We start from the raw sequence: 16,885 nt of genomic DNA on the forward strand, positions 1-16,885 counted from the left end.
TAATTATATAAAAGTTTCAAGGAATTGGGTTTGGGCTTAAAGAAAAAAAAGAAAAAGAAAAAAATAAAACACATATAAAGGCTCTACATGATATTCTATAATTAGTTTGATATAACTTCTCGGCACTCACCAATGCTGCAATCCAAATGATAGCATTGGATTACTACCTCCCTTTTAAAATTTCTTTCTAGTATAATACATGGACTCTGCATGTAAAAAGTTCCCTGAAAAAGAAAAAACAACAAGGAGGAAAATTTAATTTTCCAATGTGGAAGTCAAATATAAATGTGAAAAAGTAATGGTACAGAAATCATTTTCAAATGCAAGATTATACCGTGCTTCTTTTAAGGGTTTCAACGCGCGGGTTTACAACGGTTAAGCTGAACAATGCTTTGGGCAGGTGCTAGCAAATGGTTTGAAACGCATGTTCCGCGGGAGCAGGCGTACGTTAAGCTCCTGTTCTTAATTGGGTTTTACCTGAGGGAGTGGGTGTATAGTATGCGCGTGCAGGAGCATTGTATAGCCACTCCTTTAATTTGTGGTAAAAGCAAGAAGGGAAATAGGGTATGCATGTTGTGGGTGAAAGAGGGCAAGGCAGAAGAGCATGAACAATGAAATTTAGGCAAAAGGGCAATGAGAAAAAGGAGGAAGGGAATGGAGTCCATGGAGACCAAATCCGGCAAGATCAAGAATTTCATGTTCCTGAGGGAGCATATTGTCAATTTATTCCCTGGGATAAAGCCCACCTCAAAACCTTGGGATATAACCTCTTTAACTCATACACTATATTATCTATGGTCTAGAAATAAATAGTGCCTCAAGATTAAATAGAAACCATCCAATTTTTGAAGGATGAGATGTAAGTATTACAAAACTCAAAATTCAAAATTTTTCTTATGAATATAATTATCTATGGATGTTTAGATGATACCCAAAAACTCGAACACGTTAGTCTTCTACCTGCGGGAGTAAGTGTACAACATGCTCCTAGTGTAGTGCTCAATAAAAAAAATCCAATTAATCTAAATTCTCACAAATGTCTTCAGGTGATGTTTAGATACGAGTTAAAACTATTATACATTCGTGAAATTGTTCTTTAGAAAATATTTTCAAATTAAAAAATTCTGTTGTGCCATCAAGTGTGAAAATATTTTCATATCAATGGGTCTTAGTACATATTTTCATAACAATTGACAATTAATTGTTGTAAAAATATTTTTATTAGAAAACATTTTCACGCGAACCGAACGTGCTCTTTCAAACGACTGAAAGTGAATAACTACTTTTTATCTTTGTATTGGGAACATCTCTCTCACATGAGACATAAAACCATTTATGGCCAAAGAACTCTTCCATGAAAGGAATGCTAGGGTTCTAGTCCTTCAGCTGGAGATGCATTTAAGCGCGCTTACCTTCCAAAACTTTTTCAGAGATGGACTGAGATGGATTTTGGATCCAAAATATTTAACAGGGGCATAATTACCACCAGGATCACAAATGTGGGAAAACAAATTGAGCCCTAGAAATACTCTATTTTGGACCATTTGTTTTAATTATTAGCAAATCGTCAGATCTCCATTGTACATGCAACTGCATGCATCTAACAAGAAAATGTATACGCAGTGAATCGAGATGTGTTTCTTTAACTAATTTTATAGAAAAAATGGGTAAACTTGTATGACGCAATAAATTTTCACATAATAGATCAGCGAAGGAGTCAACAAGTCTCAAGGAAACTAGTCAACATCGCACAAAAAAAAAAAAAAAAAAAAAAAAAAAAGAGATCCGGAACTTGCGCAATCTGTTTGAGGGAATTTATTAGGCAAAAATAAACTTTCCTAATTGAACCCTCTAGGCACTTGAAGAAAATAGTGCCTCGAGATCGGATAGAGACTGTCTTATTTCTAGAGGGTGAGATCTAAGCGTTTGAAATCTCAATTTTTATTTTTTGAGAATAGTTATCTAGTGATTCTTAGGTGTCCGTAATCCTCAAACCTCAAATTTTGCAGATATAATCTCTTTAACATGTAGATTGACATCAATAAATAAAATTTCTTAATTGAACCCTCTAGGCACTTGGAAGAAAATAATGTTTCGAGATTGAATAGAGACAGTCCGATTTTTAGAGGGTGAGATCTTAGTGATCAAAATCTCAACAATAGTTTTTTGAGAATAATTATCTAGTGATTTTTGTCAAAATTTTAGATTGAATAAATCCTCTTTTTTTGACCAAGGGAGTAGAAGCAAAAAAGAGGTCGTCGCTGCAACAAGGAGTAAGAAAGTGATGCATCATATTCTCTCTCTAGATCCCTTCCATTGCATCAAGGAGTGAAAAAGTGATGCATCATATTCTCTCTCTAGATCCCTTCCATTGCAGCAAGGAGTGAGAAAGTGATGCATCATATTCTCCCTCTAGACCCCTTCCATGCTTTTCATTGATGAATCCCTTTCAACCACCACATGTTGACCTACAGTCAGTGTTCCATAAACTTAAAGTCTAGTGAGATGCAAGGTGAAGACACACACACTCTCTCTCTCTCTAACAAATGAGGCAAAAAGATTGAAGTCTCTCTCTCTATCTATCTCCTAACAGATTCAAGTGTCTTTCTCTCTCTATCTATCAATCACTCTCCTAAGGTTGGCGAATGGATCGAACAGTTACAAAAATGATGTGTGTTTTCGAGGACGACACAACCACCACTTGGACCTGTGCGCGTTTTCAATGTTGCAGCGTGCACACGCCCACTATTCACCCTCGTGGCATGCCGGACAGACAGAGAGAGAGAGAGAGGATGAAGTTTCGCTTCGCTTTGGATGGTTGGAAAACATTGGTACGTATGAATATGAAAGAGAAAAATGATGTTGAGTCGGTGAAATAGTGTATCTTGCAACGTCTTATATGGACCGTCCATTTTCAAGAGTTTCGTATGTTTATAGATTTACTTTATTTGAACTATTTTTAGAGTTTAAAATTTTATAGTTAAATATGAAAATAGATTCTCATCTTGAAATTTTTTTTTATCAAAATTTCGTTTATGATAAAATTTAGAGGTATGCCTCAATTGGATTGTTTAAGGTTGCAACATTATGCAAACTACACGCTTTATGAAAACCAAATAAAGGCTCATCTCAAATCGACGTATCCTGTTCTAAAAAGCATTTCGGCAACTGAAATCTCTATGAAGTCTCTAATTTCTAATACTGACAATAAAATCTGCTAAAAAAATGTACAGATCTTGCGGATATTTAAACACTTATTTTTAGGATGAAACAGACGGTCTAGATAAGTTGTTAAAATATATACTATTTTTTACAGTTTGAAATCTCTTTTTTTTTCCAATGCTTAAATTACAAATTTTCTATGAATTATTAGGTGAGGCTTTCCTTATTTTGATAGGGCTGCGGCCCGATCAAACCATTGTCCATATATGTGACAAGTTAATGATGAGAATAGAGTATGGGATGTTACTTTGGGGCTCCTCGACCACCAACCACTCTTGCCCATATCCTTTCTTGAGAGCATACTGTACATTTATTCTCTCAAGTAAAACACTTACATAGGTGTATTTAATAAGGGATTATATACAGTGAGACCAATTATTATCGGTACAAAGAGGTCACAACTACTTATAACAATCAACATGTGAAATGTGATAGCTTGGATGTCGTCGTTACAAAGTACAAAAAAATTCTTTTTGAACTTTGAGTTTACTCAATATTATAAATTTGGCCACCAAATTTCACATCTATCCCATGGTTAAAATTAATTGCGACCGTCTCATTATATACTTTTCCAGTTAATAATCCCTATGATCTACACTTAATGGAGGCATTGTCTCTCCCTCTCTCTCACGGTCTTCCATGCGCACACTTATCACTCGAAGACTGGAATTTTGAGTAACAAATAAACAAGTCGAAGATACACCTACAAATTCTCTATCACCAAGTCAAGAAGACGTACATCTCTCTCTATCTACATTTATGGTGGGATAATCACAAGACTGGAATTCCAAGTAACAAGGCAAAAAAGTCCAAAACAATCAATCTCTCTCTCTCATAGTGGGGTACAAGAAAATTGTGATTTTTGAGTCAACATATTAATGAGACCAAAATAATTATCTATCATACACCCACCAACAAACTAACACGCACAATTTCGGTATTTAAAAACCGTATTCTTCATTGATCTACCAAAAAAAAAAAAACTATTTATTTGTTTCAGGATCAGAAAATCAAATTCCTCTATCCATATATAGGTAATTTTCTTGGGGCGAATTTTGTGTTCATCTAATAAGGGAAATCGCACTCTATATGGAGAGAATTAACATTAATTTTAACTTAACTTGCCCCCTCAGTGATTTTGTGGTTGGTCTGATCCTGATACACAGGACCGTCAAATGAATTGCATGCATATTTCTCAAACACTTAAGACAAGCACAAAGAGAGTTTAAAAATCCATTAAGTTTGATCATATATTATGAAATAATTGAAAAGTCTTTGAATAGTGAAGAATGAAAGGAAAGAAATGGAAGATGGAAGAGACCCTAGTTTCCATTCTTTGTGTTTGTTTTGAAAGACGAGAAAAGTGGAAGGGAGGAGATGAGATAGAATTATGAAGAAGTAAATGATAGAGAGATAGATGGTAAAACAAAAGAGACAGGGAATGGTGAAGAGTTGAAAGACGAAAACATAGAGAGGAAGGGCAATCTAGGCACAATTTATTAGTTCTTCTTGCACTATCATGAAAAGAAAAAAAAGTATAAGATGTCATCTTTATACTATTCGTGCATATTAAAAATCCAAGATTGTGTTATGATGTTCTAAAACCCTGTAATTAATCATCTTCACCTCGTGATATATGCATACAAAGAAAAAAGAATTTAAAGTCTTAAAAATAGTTCATCTTGTAACAAGTTACGTGGATTGTCTATTTTCAAGATTTTTAAATGTTTATAGATTTTTAAGCCATCATAAGGTTTCTGACACCAAACAACATCTTTAGGCAAAATTTAGGGGTGCAACTCACTTCTTCGATGACACCTTATATAAACCTAACCATCATGAGATAATAAGTACAATAGATGAATAGAATTTCAGTGAAATATTTCAAACGCTATTATTACTATGAGTATGGCATGACTAAGATTGTCCTAAATTTCATAACTGTTTTTGGTGTTGATGAGGGAAATATAAAAAATACACCTAACTTTTCAACAAAGCTAAAGTTTACATAAAATTACAGCTTTAAAATGTAGAATTAAATATGCACCAAAAAAATCCATCGAAAAAGATTGTTTTAATATTGAAAAAACCTCTAATTAATCATCTCGATATCAAGATGTATGAATATGGGAAAAAAAAAAAGATTTTAAGTCTCAGAAATAGTGCATCTTGCAACACATTATCTAGATCGTCAATTCTCAATATTTTAATATGCTTATAGATCTACTTGATTTTAAACACTTTTGGAGTTTAAATTTTATAATTAGAGATACAAATATATTTTTGGATAATCTTAATAATTTTTTACACCAAAATTACATGTTACAATAAAATTTGGAGGTGCGCCTCAATTGGATTGTTTAAGGTTGCAACCTTAAACCACACTCTTCCAACAATTTAATTGTTTACCCTTTCTCAACTATTCCAAGACTCGTGGTCATATGTATTTGCAATTAAATAAAAAATATTAGTAAAATATTAAATAATTAATCTCCTATGTGTATTTTAATAAATGTAACATATTATTATTATTATATTTTTTTTTGTTTTATGGTTAGGGTCAAGGTTGGTCTTCCTAGATTGGTGCCTTACACTTCATATAAAGAGAAAGATTAGGAAAGGTTTCTATGCTTCTTAATTTGGTTACTTTTCAGTGTATATTTTACAGAGAGATAGGGTTATCTAGGTTATCTTAAACCGGTAGGTCAAGCTAGCAAGTTGGATCTGCTGACCTGGCTAATTATTTTTTAAAAAAAATAAATAATGTAAAATTTTAAATATTAATTTTGGTTATTTAAAAACTGAATTTAAGTGTTAAGCCTCTCAAATTAATCTAAGAACAATTATTTTATTCCATTAAAACTCATAAAAATTTGTGGTAATTCAGCTTGAGTCTCTATTTAGTGCAAGACTCGCCCTAATCTCACACCAATTCCGATTGAGAAAATCAGCTACTCCGATTTGATTTTTGAAGCCGTGGTTTAGTAAAAGTGTGTGCGTGAGAGACAGATCTTCATGTTTTGGTTATTTGGAAATGGAAAATTGATTCATAAGGGCTGGATCACATTTCTACAATATGTGGTATGGGTGAAGAAGTCTCACATTTCTACAATATGTGGTCCGTGTGAAGAAGTCTCTGAAGAGACTCCATGTGTCCATTGATCATATGAATATACATATTAGTCTTTTATAGACAAATTATAGATGATAAAATATAGAAGTAAATTACATATTCTTATATTATACCCAAACTTACCATAAGTACAAGATATTGTATCTACTCTTCTCAAATATACAGATTAAAATATAGACCTTCCATATTAATCAAATATATAATATATACGTTTTTTTCACACTCCCCTTTAAACTCAAGATGCTATGAAAGAGAGCAGCTGGAGTTTGAATACTAATTGCAGAAACGGGCAGTTGGATCTTCAGATGTCTAGTATGACCAGTAGATACCGTGGTTGTCTTGCTCAGATGTGGTTGCCATGCTCAAATTGCTTGATCAATACAGGCAAAAAACAATGGCAAATCAACAAGCCTCAGTAATATATGGCTTCAGGAACCGAGGGCTATATCATAGTAGGCTCAATCAATCAGACAAAAATTCCAGACAAAACTGTTGAGACAGCTGAGAGAACAGAATAACACTTGGAAGAGGCATTAGAACTTGGTGTGGATCCGAGACGGATTCAGCAGCTCGTAGACTAGAACAGATATGATCTAGTAACATAGCAACAAACTCGATCATACAACAAATTTTCAGAGTTTTTTTTTTTTTTAAGTACGAGTTTCATATGGTCAAAGAACAAGATCGAGTAAAACAATAATAGACTTGATCTTACAAAGAAGAAGAGACAGAGAAAAGATAAAATCAAAATAGTGCATATTTTTTTTATTGGTTTTTGGGACTAGTTTTTTAGAGGGTCAATAACAATATTAGATAAGAGTGGCGGGGTGAGATGTCAAAGTGATTCAGATCTCACGGTTTTTAGGGTGTTTCAGATTTCCTTTTTTTTTTTTTTTGGGACTGGTTTTTCAGAAGGGTTTCAGAGGGTCAATAACAATATCGTATCAGAGTGGCAGGGTGAGATTTCAAAGTGATTCAGATCTCACGGTTTTTAGGGTGTTTCAGACTTCCTTTTTTCTTGAGGGAGTTTCAAAATTTTTTTTTTTTTTTTTTTTTTTCAAGACAAAATTTTAAGAGGGGTTCACTAACAAATCTGACTAGGACTACGCAAATGGTTGATTTGTTTTTCAAACACAAAAGGCTTATTCTTCAGGAGGGCAGACACACTTTCTTTTTTTTTAACAAAGAAAATTGGTCGCCACAATTTTACAAAAGTGGTCCTTCACAATTTCGATCGAGAGAAAAACAATATGTATCACCAACAACTGCAAGACCAGATGAACATAGTGGACTACCAAGAACAATATGGAAACCAACTCTATTTGTCCTTTTCAAAGCAAAAATCTCTTTTCACCTTTTAGTGAGAGAAAATAAATAGGAAGTAACGAGAGGAAGAGAAGAAAAATCGATCATCCAAGGAGGGGCATGAGGCAGAACAAGTCGTTCTAAACAGAGCAACAAGCCCTCAAGTTGGGCCCAACGGACAGGTGGAAGTATGAAATCCATGAAGGATAAATCAAATCAAGTTGAAAAAGATGCAAAAGCTAATGGTTGGAGTAGGAGATGGCCAAAAAAATAAAAACATGTCGAAAAACTGGTTAGATATGCTTATTAGAAGTTGATGATCGACATTGAATTTGGAAGATAGGAAAAAGAGGCAGAGAAGATTAAGCAGATCAGAGAGTCGAAACACGATTCCGCAGTGAGACAGATCATAGAGTTGAAACACGACTCGACAGAGAGGACATGTCAGAGAGTCGAAACACGAATCGACAAAGAGCTCAAATATGAGGTGCAAGCTCAGATGATGAATAGACACAACAAAGATGAATCGGCTCTAATACCATGTGAAGAAGTCTCAGGTTTCTCTAAAGAAACTCAGTGTCCATTGATTGATATGAATGTACAAACTCGTCTTTTATAGACAAATTACATATGAGAAAATATAAAAATAAATCACATTATATTATACCTATTGATATAGAAAATATATAATGGAATTAATATATTTGAGAAAGGTAGATACAATATCTTGTATTTATGGTAAGTCTGAGAAAATATAGACATACATCACAAATTCTTATATTATACCTAGATTTATCATAAATGCAAGATATTATATCTACCATTATCAAATATACAAATTAAAATATACACCTTCCATATTAACCAAATATATAATATATACTTTTCTTTCACAGTCTGGAAGTATAAAGCATCCATCTTAAAGATAGATATTGATGCAGCCATGCCCCTTTATGATTGGGCCAAAGAAGGGTCGGAGAACCCGAGAAAGAAAGAATTGGCAATGACGTAATAAGGGAAAATTATTAGGTTTATTTATTAGGATTATTTTAATTATTCTTTTGTTTAGGGAGTGGGCATGGATAATTAACAGGGTGACTTTAGAGTTTATATTGTATTTATATTGTATCGATTGAGTTAGTTTGAGGGATGTAATTAGGATAAGGGTAAATTTAGAAGAGAGTTTGTCTTTATCAATAATAACCAACTTGGGAGGTCTTTTTTGAGTAAAACATGAGAAGGAAAACGTGGCTATCTAGAAGCCCGTGGATATGAAAGAGAGAAAATACGGATAGATGTATAGAAAAGCTTTTTATTAGCTATCTTATTTTAATCTATTTAAAGGGGCATCTCCTTTTATTGTAAATCAGTCTATGAATTGAATAAAAATTGGTCTCTTGAAAGAGATTGTTTTGGGGGTGGATTCCCTTGCAGATTTTTGAGATTGGGTATTTTTCTCTTAACTTTCCTTCTTTTTATTGTCAATTTTTTGGTTTTATTCTCTCCCTGTATTAATTGGCATCAGAGCCAGGTTCCGATGGCTTCACAAGAGACACCCCTCAATGGATTAAAAGTATTGACTGGATTAGTTCAAGCCCTAACAGAGAGAGTAGACCAATTCATGCATGTAGCTGCGAAAGTTGATGAGCTTGCGCAAAGGTTCGCTCAGGTTCAGGATGGAAGGAATCCGGAGACCGGCGTTGGAACTCAAGGCAACATAGATGAAAGATATATGCATCTTGTTCCTAACCAACCTCGGGTGGCTCCGGCTAATAACGAATTCTTCGGTTGTTGGAAAGAAAAAGAGAACTTGAAGTAAAAGTTGATATTCCAGAGTTCCATGTCGATTGCATGCAGATGATTTTCTTGATTGGCTAAGTAAAGTAGAGAAAGTGTTTGAGTACAAAGATATTGTAGATCATAAAAAAATAAAATTAGTAGCCACAAAATTTTCTGGCCATGCATTGGTTTGGTGGGATGAATTGTAACAGGATTGTCTTCGACAAGGCAAGGAAAAGATTAATTCATGGGAAAAGATGAAGACAAAGATGCATCGAAAATTTTTACCAGTAAATTAGGCCCGAACTTTATACCAAAGGTGTCAAAACCTCAAGCAAGGTGAAAATCGGTAAGTGACTATACTGAAGAGTTCTATATTTTATCATTTAAGGCAAATTTACAAGAGTACGAAGATAAAAAAATAAATCGTTACTTGGATGGGCTAAATCAAGGCATCCAGAACGAATTGGCCTTCAAAGATGTTTATAAGATGTCTGATGCCTATACTTAAGCCCTCAAAGAAGAGGAAATAGTCAATCTAGGCCTTAGGAGAAATAGCTCAGTGACAAGAGGCTTTACTTCAATACAGGGACAACAAGCTTTAACCTTTAGAAGACCACCTATAGGGCGTAGAAACCAAACTTCTTAGAATTTTCCAACTAGGCCAAACCCTAATATAGGGAGAGGTGGTGTTGGGAGAGGGTTGAGAGCACCTACAATACTTCTTGATAATACACAAATAGTGTGTTTCAAGTGCCAATAGCTTTGACATATGGCATTCAATTGCCCCTTACGTCAACCCCTTATCAAAGTTAATTTGGCTGAAGAAAATGATGAAGCAAAAGTTGATGAAGGATACACTTATGAAAGTGAATGTGATATTGGGACAAGCTAGTCTTATGAAGGGACTGAACCTTTCAAAGGTGAAGTAGAGGATTTTTATGGAGATGAAGAGGGTGAAGTCTTAGTTGGCCAGCGAACTATGTTATCAACCCCAATACCTAACGAGAATGAGAAGTGGCTGCGACATAATATTTTTTGAACAATTTGTACATCAGAAGGCAAGTTATGCACAGTACTAATTGATGGTGGGAGCAGTGAAAACATTGTATCTAAAGAGATGGTGGCTAAACTTCAATTGAAGGAACATAAGCACCCACGCCCATACCACATCGAGTGGTTCAAGAAAGGAGGTGATGTACCAGTTCGTACTCGTTGTTTAATCTCTTTTTCCATTGGTGCTAATTATAAAGAAAAAGTGTGGTGTGATGTAGCACCTATGGATGCATGCCACATATTACTTGGTAGATCATGACTTTATGATCATGATATGGTCCATAAAACTAGGCCAAACACTTATTCTTTTGTTAAAGATGGAATTAATATAATACTTCACCCTATGAAGCAACTTCCTACACCCAAATCCACTAAAGATGAGGGTTCAAAGTTGCTTAATGTTCAAAAATTAAAAGGGGACAGCAAGGATATGGATGTGATTTATGTATTAGTTGCAAAAGAAAATTCTGCACCAACTGTAATTCTTTGGTCTCTTGACCCTCTACTTGATAAGTATAAAGATTTGATGCTTGAAGAATTACCTGATGGTCTTCCTCCAATGAGAAATATTCAGCATCACATTGACTTGGTGCCCGAATCTAGCCCACCAAATTTGACCCATTATCGAATGAGCCCCATGGAACATGAGGAGTTGCACAGACAAGTTGTTGTGTTGCTTACGAAGGGATTGCTTTGAGAAAACCTGTCACCATGTGCCGTCCCTGCATTACTAACTTCAAAAAAAGATGGGTCATGGAGGATGTGCGTGGACAGTCGAGCAATCAACAAAATCATAATCAAGTATCGATTTCCCATACCTAGGCTTGATGATATATTAGATATGCTTAATGGAGCAAAGGTTTTATCAAAGATTGATTTAAGGAGTGGGTACCATCAAATTCGGATCCGACCTGGAGATGAATGGAAAATCGCATTCAAAACTCGAGATAGACTATATGAGTGACTTGTGATGCCATTCGGCTTTTCTAATGCACCAAGTACATTCATGCGCCTAATGATTGAGGTACTTCGTCCTTTTATTGGTAAATTTGTTGTGGTTTATTTTGATGATATCTTGGTTTTTAGCGTTAACCCACATGATCATCTTAACCACTTGGAACAAGTTTTTGATGTGTTAAGGAAGGAATCACTTTTTGTGAATTTGAAAAAATGCTCATTTATGACAAACAATGTCGTATTTATGGGGTATGTTGTTTCATCTGAGGGAATTAAGGTGGATCAAGAAAAAATGAAAGCCATAGTTGAGTGGCCGGTGCCAAAGTCACTGAGGTGCTTTCTTTTCATGGCCTAGCGACCTTTTATCATCAATTTATCATAAATTTCAGCACTCTAATAGCACCAGTGACTGATTGTATGAGGGCTGGAAAGTTTTCATAGAATCCTGCTGCTGAAAAGAGCTTCACTCTAATTAAACAAAAGATGATGCGAGCACCAGTACTTGCCTTATGAGATTTTTCTAAGGTATTTGAGATTGAAACTGATGCAACAAATGTTGGCATAGGGGCAGTTCTAAGTCAAGATGGACGACCATTGGCTTTCTTTAGTGAGAAATTAAATGATGCATGTAAGAAGTATTCGGTTTATGAACTCGAGTTTTATGCAATGGTGCAAGCCTTATGCTACTGGAGGCACTACCTGATTCATAGATAGTTTGTTCTGTACTCAGATCATGAAGCATTCCGTATTTGAGTTCTCAAAAAAAGTTGAATGGGCGACATGCTAAGTGGATGGCCTTCCTTCAAGAATATACCTTCCTTTTAAAGCACAAAGATGGAACCCAAAATAAGGCAACTGATGCTTTAAGTAGAAGGGTAGTGTTGCTTAGAACTTTATCTATGGAAGTGTTTGGATTTGAAGTGATAAAAAATCAATATAGAGTTGATCCAATTTTCAACAAGGTCCTTGAAAGATGTGTTGATGGACGAGACCCTATGAGTGAGTATCTAATGCATGATGGTTGTTTATTTAAAGGTGTGCAGTTATGTATACCTAATTGCTCCCTTGGGTGGATACTTTGGAAATGACAAAACTATGGCTATGGTTGGAGAAAAATATTTTTGGCCACTTATACGACGAGATGTTGATTGATTTGTGACCCGATGTCGAACTTGCCAAGTATCTAAAGGTCACACACAAAATACATGTCTTTATACTCATATTCCTGTTCCAGATACCCCATGGGTTGATATTTCTATGGATTTTGTACATGTACTTCTACGTACCACACGAGGTATGGACTTTATTTTTGTTGTTGTTGATCGATTTTTCAAAATGGCACATTTTATTCATTGTAGAAGAACTATGGATGCTACACATATCGCGAATCTCTTTTTCAAAGATATTGTAAGGCTACATGGTGTTCATAAGTGTATTACATCTAATCGGGATACACAATTTTTAAATAATTTTTGGTGCACTTTATGGAAGCGCATGGGAACCAAACTTCAATTTTCTAGTGCCTATCATCCTTAAATAGATGAGCAGTCCGAAGTAGTGAATATGAGCTTTGGTAACCTCTTGAGGAGTATTGTTGGTGATAACATATCTCAGTGGGATATCGTTTTGCCTCAGGCTGAGTTTGCTTACAATAGTTAAATAAATCGATCTACAGGAAAATCACCATTTGAGATTGTTAATGGGTGGATGCCTAATCATGTGTTGGACCTAATGCCATTACCAATGACATGCAAGATAAGTAATGCTGCCAATGCTTTTGCTAAACATATTCGAGATTTGCAAGCGTAAATCAAGAAGAAAATTAAGGAGATCAATGCAAAGTATCAAAAAACTTCAAATGAGAATAGAAGAGAGAAGATTTTCAAGGAGGGTGACTTAGTAATGGTGTATTTACGAAAGGAAAGGTTTTCGTTGGGAACCTATAATAAACTGAAGTCCAAGAAAGTTGGTCCTTACCGCATCTTGAAGCAATATGGGAACAACGCATATAAGGTAGAATTACCAAAAACATTGGATATTTCCCCGATATTTAATGTTGCTGACTTGTTTGAGTTTCATGAAGACTCTCTAAAAGTCGCATAAGATGTAGTTGATATGATGAAGAAATTACCAACGAAGAAAGATGATGAAATTGAGCAAGTTTTGAAGACTGAAAGCTTTCAAATTTGAAAGGGTTCCTATTAACAATTTCTAGTCAAATGGAAGGGCAGGCCATACTCTGATAGCACGTGGATTTCTGAAGTCAGAGGATCCAGACTTATATCGCATATGTACTGAAGCCAACTCGCCAGAGAAACCAATTGGGCCAAAGAAGGGTTGCAGAGCCCAAGAGAGAAAGAAAGGGCAAGACCTACTAAGAGGAAATTATTAGGGTTATTTATTAGAATCATTTTAATTATTCGTTTATTTAAGGAGTGCGCAAGGATAATTAGCATGGCGACTTTAGAGTTTATATTGTGTTTATCTTGTATCGATTGGGTTAGTTTGAGATATATAATTAGGATAAAGGTAAATTTAGAAGAGAGTTTATCTTTATCAACTATAACCAATTTGGGAGGTCTTTTTTGAGTAAAACATGAGAAGGAAAACGTCGCTATCTAGAAGCCCGTCGATATAAGAGAGAGAAATTAGGGATAGGTGTAGAGAGAAGCTTTTTATTAGTTATCTTATTTTAATCTATTTAAAGGAACATCTCCTTTTATTATAAATCAGTCGATTTTATTTTAGTCTATTTAAAGGGACATCTCCTTTCATTATAAATCAGTCGACCTTATTTTAATTTATTTAAAGGGACATCTCCTTTCATTGTAAATCAGTCGACCTTTTAAGAGAGGGCATTTTTCTCTTAACCTCCATTCTTTTTATTGTTAATTTTCTGGTTTTAGATACAAATAGGTAGTTCATATAAAAACAATTGTAACCAGCCGTCTAAATGTTTTTTTAATATAATTATTATTTCTAGTTTTTGCTTCTTCTTTTTCATATTCATGATCAAATTATATTAAAAAACTATATTTATTGTCAAGCCCCGGTTTCTACAACATGCGAACTGGTCGGATAGAAACCGTGTAATAAGTGTGAGAGAAAGATGCTCATATTTCCACCATTACGTTATATGGTCTGCAATGGCTCTCTTAGTCTTATTTGACCTGTTCTTCAAATGGGAGACATTGTGGATTGAAGTGGAGAGAGAGAGAGAGAGAGATTGAAGTGGAGAGAGAGAGAGGGGGAGACATTGTGGATTGAAGTGGAGAGAGAGAGAGAGAGAGAGAGATTGACCTGTTATGCAAATGGGAGATAATAATGAATTGAAGTGTAGAGAGACCACTCAAGAGAGAGATTGTAACTTAAGCAAGAAGTTTTTATACTCCTACGGCAGTATAAAAGTCCATTTATCCCTTAGATAAACTCAACATTAGTATCTCGAATTTTGAGGTGTAATTTTTTCAACCCGTAAACCAATGTGCTAAAGGATATGGTTATAAATAATGAGAAAAGATATGGAGATTCATGACTTCATTGAAAATATGACTTTTAAGATAGCAGAATAACATGTTCGGATTAGTGTAGCTGACCCAATCAGTTGAAAAAAAGCTTTGACGGTGATGAATCGCCTCAGCACATAGACTAATCTTACTAGAAATTTTTTTTTGATGGGACTCTCAATATATTAAAAAAATAATGTTTTAAAATTGAATAGAGACCGTCCAATTTTTTAAAGGAAAGGTCTAAGTGTTTAAAAATTCAAAATTAATTTTTTTTTTAAATAACTATCCAGTAACTTTTAAAAGTTTCCCCCAAATTCATTACAAAAAGGAATCCTCCCAAGTGGGTCTTTGTACGAGGAAGTAGATCACAATAATGTGCTCCAAGGGCATAGTGTCCCCAACCTTACTGCTCCCGCGGGAGCATAGTATCCCGAATCTTAACTGAATCAAACCGCAATATTTGAGGCCATTATAGACTAGTATTATCTTGTACTAGGAAAAGAACGGTCCAGATTTTCTGTAACAGCACGAACCGACGAAGTGTACTAGATCCCAACCGCCAATATCCTAGGTTTCAAAAGAACGGTCTCGGTTTCCAAACTCTTCAATCGTCACCGTCAATCGTAATGAGCCTCCGTAATGCGGGCCCCACGCGGTTGATCACTTGAATCAAGAAGTTAGACTCCTAGCTGTGCAACCGAGAGGCCCTTTTATATTATTACGGCAATCGTTGACTATAATGCCCCTATTTTTATGTGAAATAGCTAAGTTATCGCTGAATTAAAAATAGGGAAAAATACCTTTGTATACCCAAACATCTAAATTATTTTTAGGAGTATAAAGTCCTTATTTTTTCTATCTTTTAACCTTTGATCATTTTGACCGCATATCATCGGCTAAAATAATTAGTGAAATGACTCATATCTCTTTCCCTCAAAACTCCGTCTAATCTCTCTCACAAAACTCCATTTCTTTTTCATCCCCTTCTCTCTCTAAACTTTGTCTCTCATTCTCTTGCCCCTCTCTCTCTCTCTCTCTCTCTCTCTCTCTCAAATACACAAAGTAAGGTTTGGGTTTCTCTTTTCCAGTACAAGTTTTGCAATGTCCCTTCCACTAAAGTAGCAAAGTAAAGATGGCGAACAAGTTTTGCAATGTCTCCGGTGTGGTATTAATGGTGAGGAGAGAGATTTGATCCACCTTGGGCTGAACATCGCAAGTTGGGCACTGTTTATAGAGAGAGAAAACCTTCGATCGCATGGCGAGAGTTGTGTGGTAGTATGGACAAAGAAAGAAGACCTCAGAAGGCGATACCAAATGTGAAGCCAGCCATACTGTTGACAAAGAAAGAAGACATCAGAAGGCCATACCAAATGTGAAGCCAGCCATACTGTTGACAAAGAAAGAAGACCTCAGAAGGCCATACCAAATGTGAAGCCATCTGATTTCTGGATGCAAGCGTTTGGCAAAGCTGGAACACATTGTTATTGTCATCCGCCATGGCCACATATGTCATTATTGCAAGCACCACGATTGTATTCTCTACCCTAAAGAAAAACCTTAGTTTTTCCATTGCCAAGATTACGGAAAATAAAAGCTCTCTAGACCACCACGACAAATTGAAATTGAAGAGAGCTAATTCTAGTGTTTGTAAGTCGAATGGAGTTCATCTTGAATATCTGAGTAAGAAGTTGAAGCCTTTGCTAGAATTTGTGGCCTCCTCTACGTTCAAATTGGGGAGAATTTTTTATGTTTAGAGAGAGAGAGAGAGAGGGAGGGAGTCTTAAAAGAGAGAGAGAGAGGCGCGAGAGTGTGACTGATGGAATTTTGAGAGAGAGAGGGGAGAGAGATACAGAGTTGCGAGAGAGATAAAGATGAAGTCATTTTAAAACATAAAAAGAAGTCATTTTAGAACATAAAAAACATA

Source organism: Amborella trichopoda, chromosome 10 (assembly GCF_054954075.1).
Source record: "Amborella trichopoda isolate Santa Cruz 75 chromosome 10, AtrichopodaSantaCruz75HAP2 v2.0, whole genome shotgun sequence".
NCBI classification, from domain to species: domain Eukaryota; kingdom Viridiplantae; phylum Streptophyta; class Magnoliopsida; order Amborellales; family Amborellaceae; genus Amborella; species Amborella trichopoda.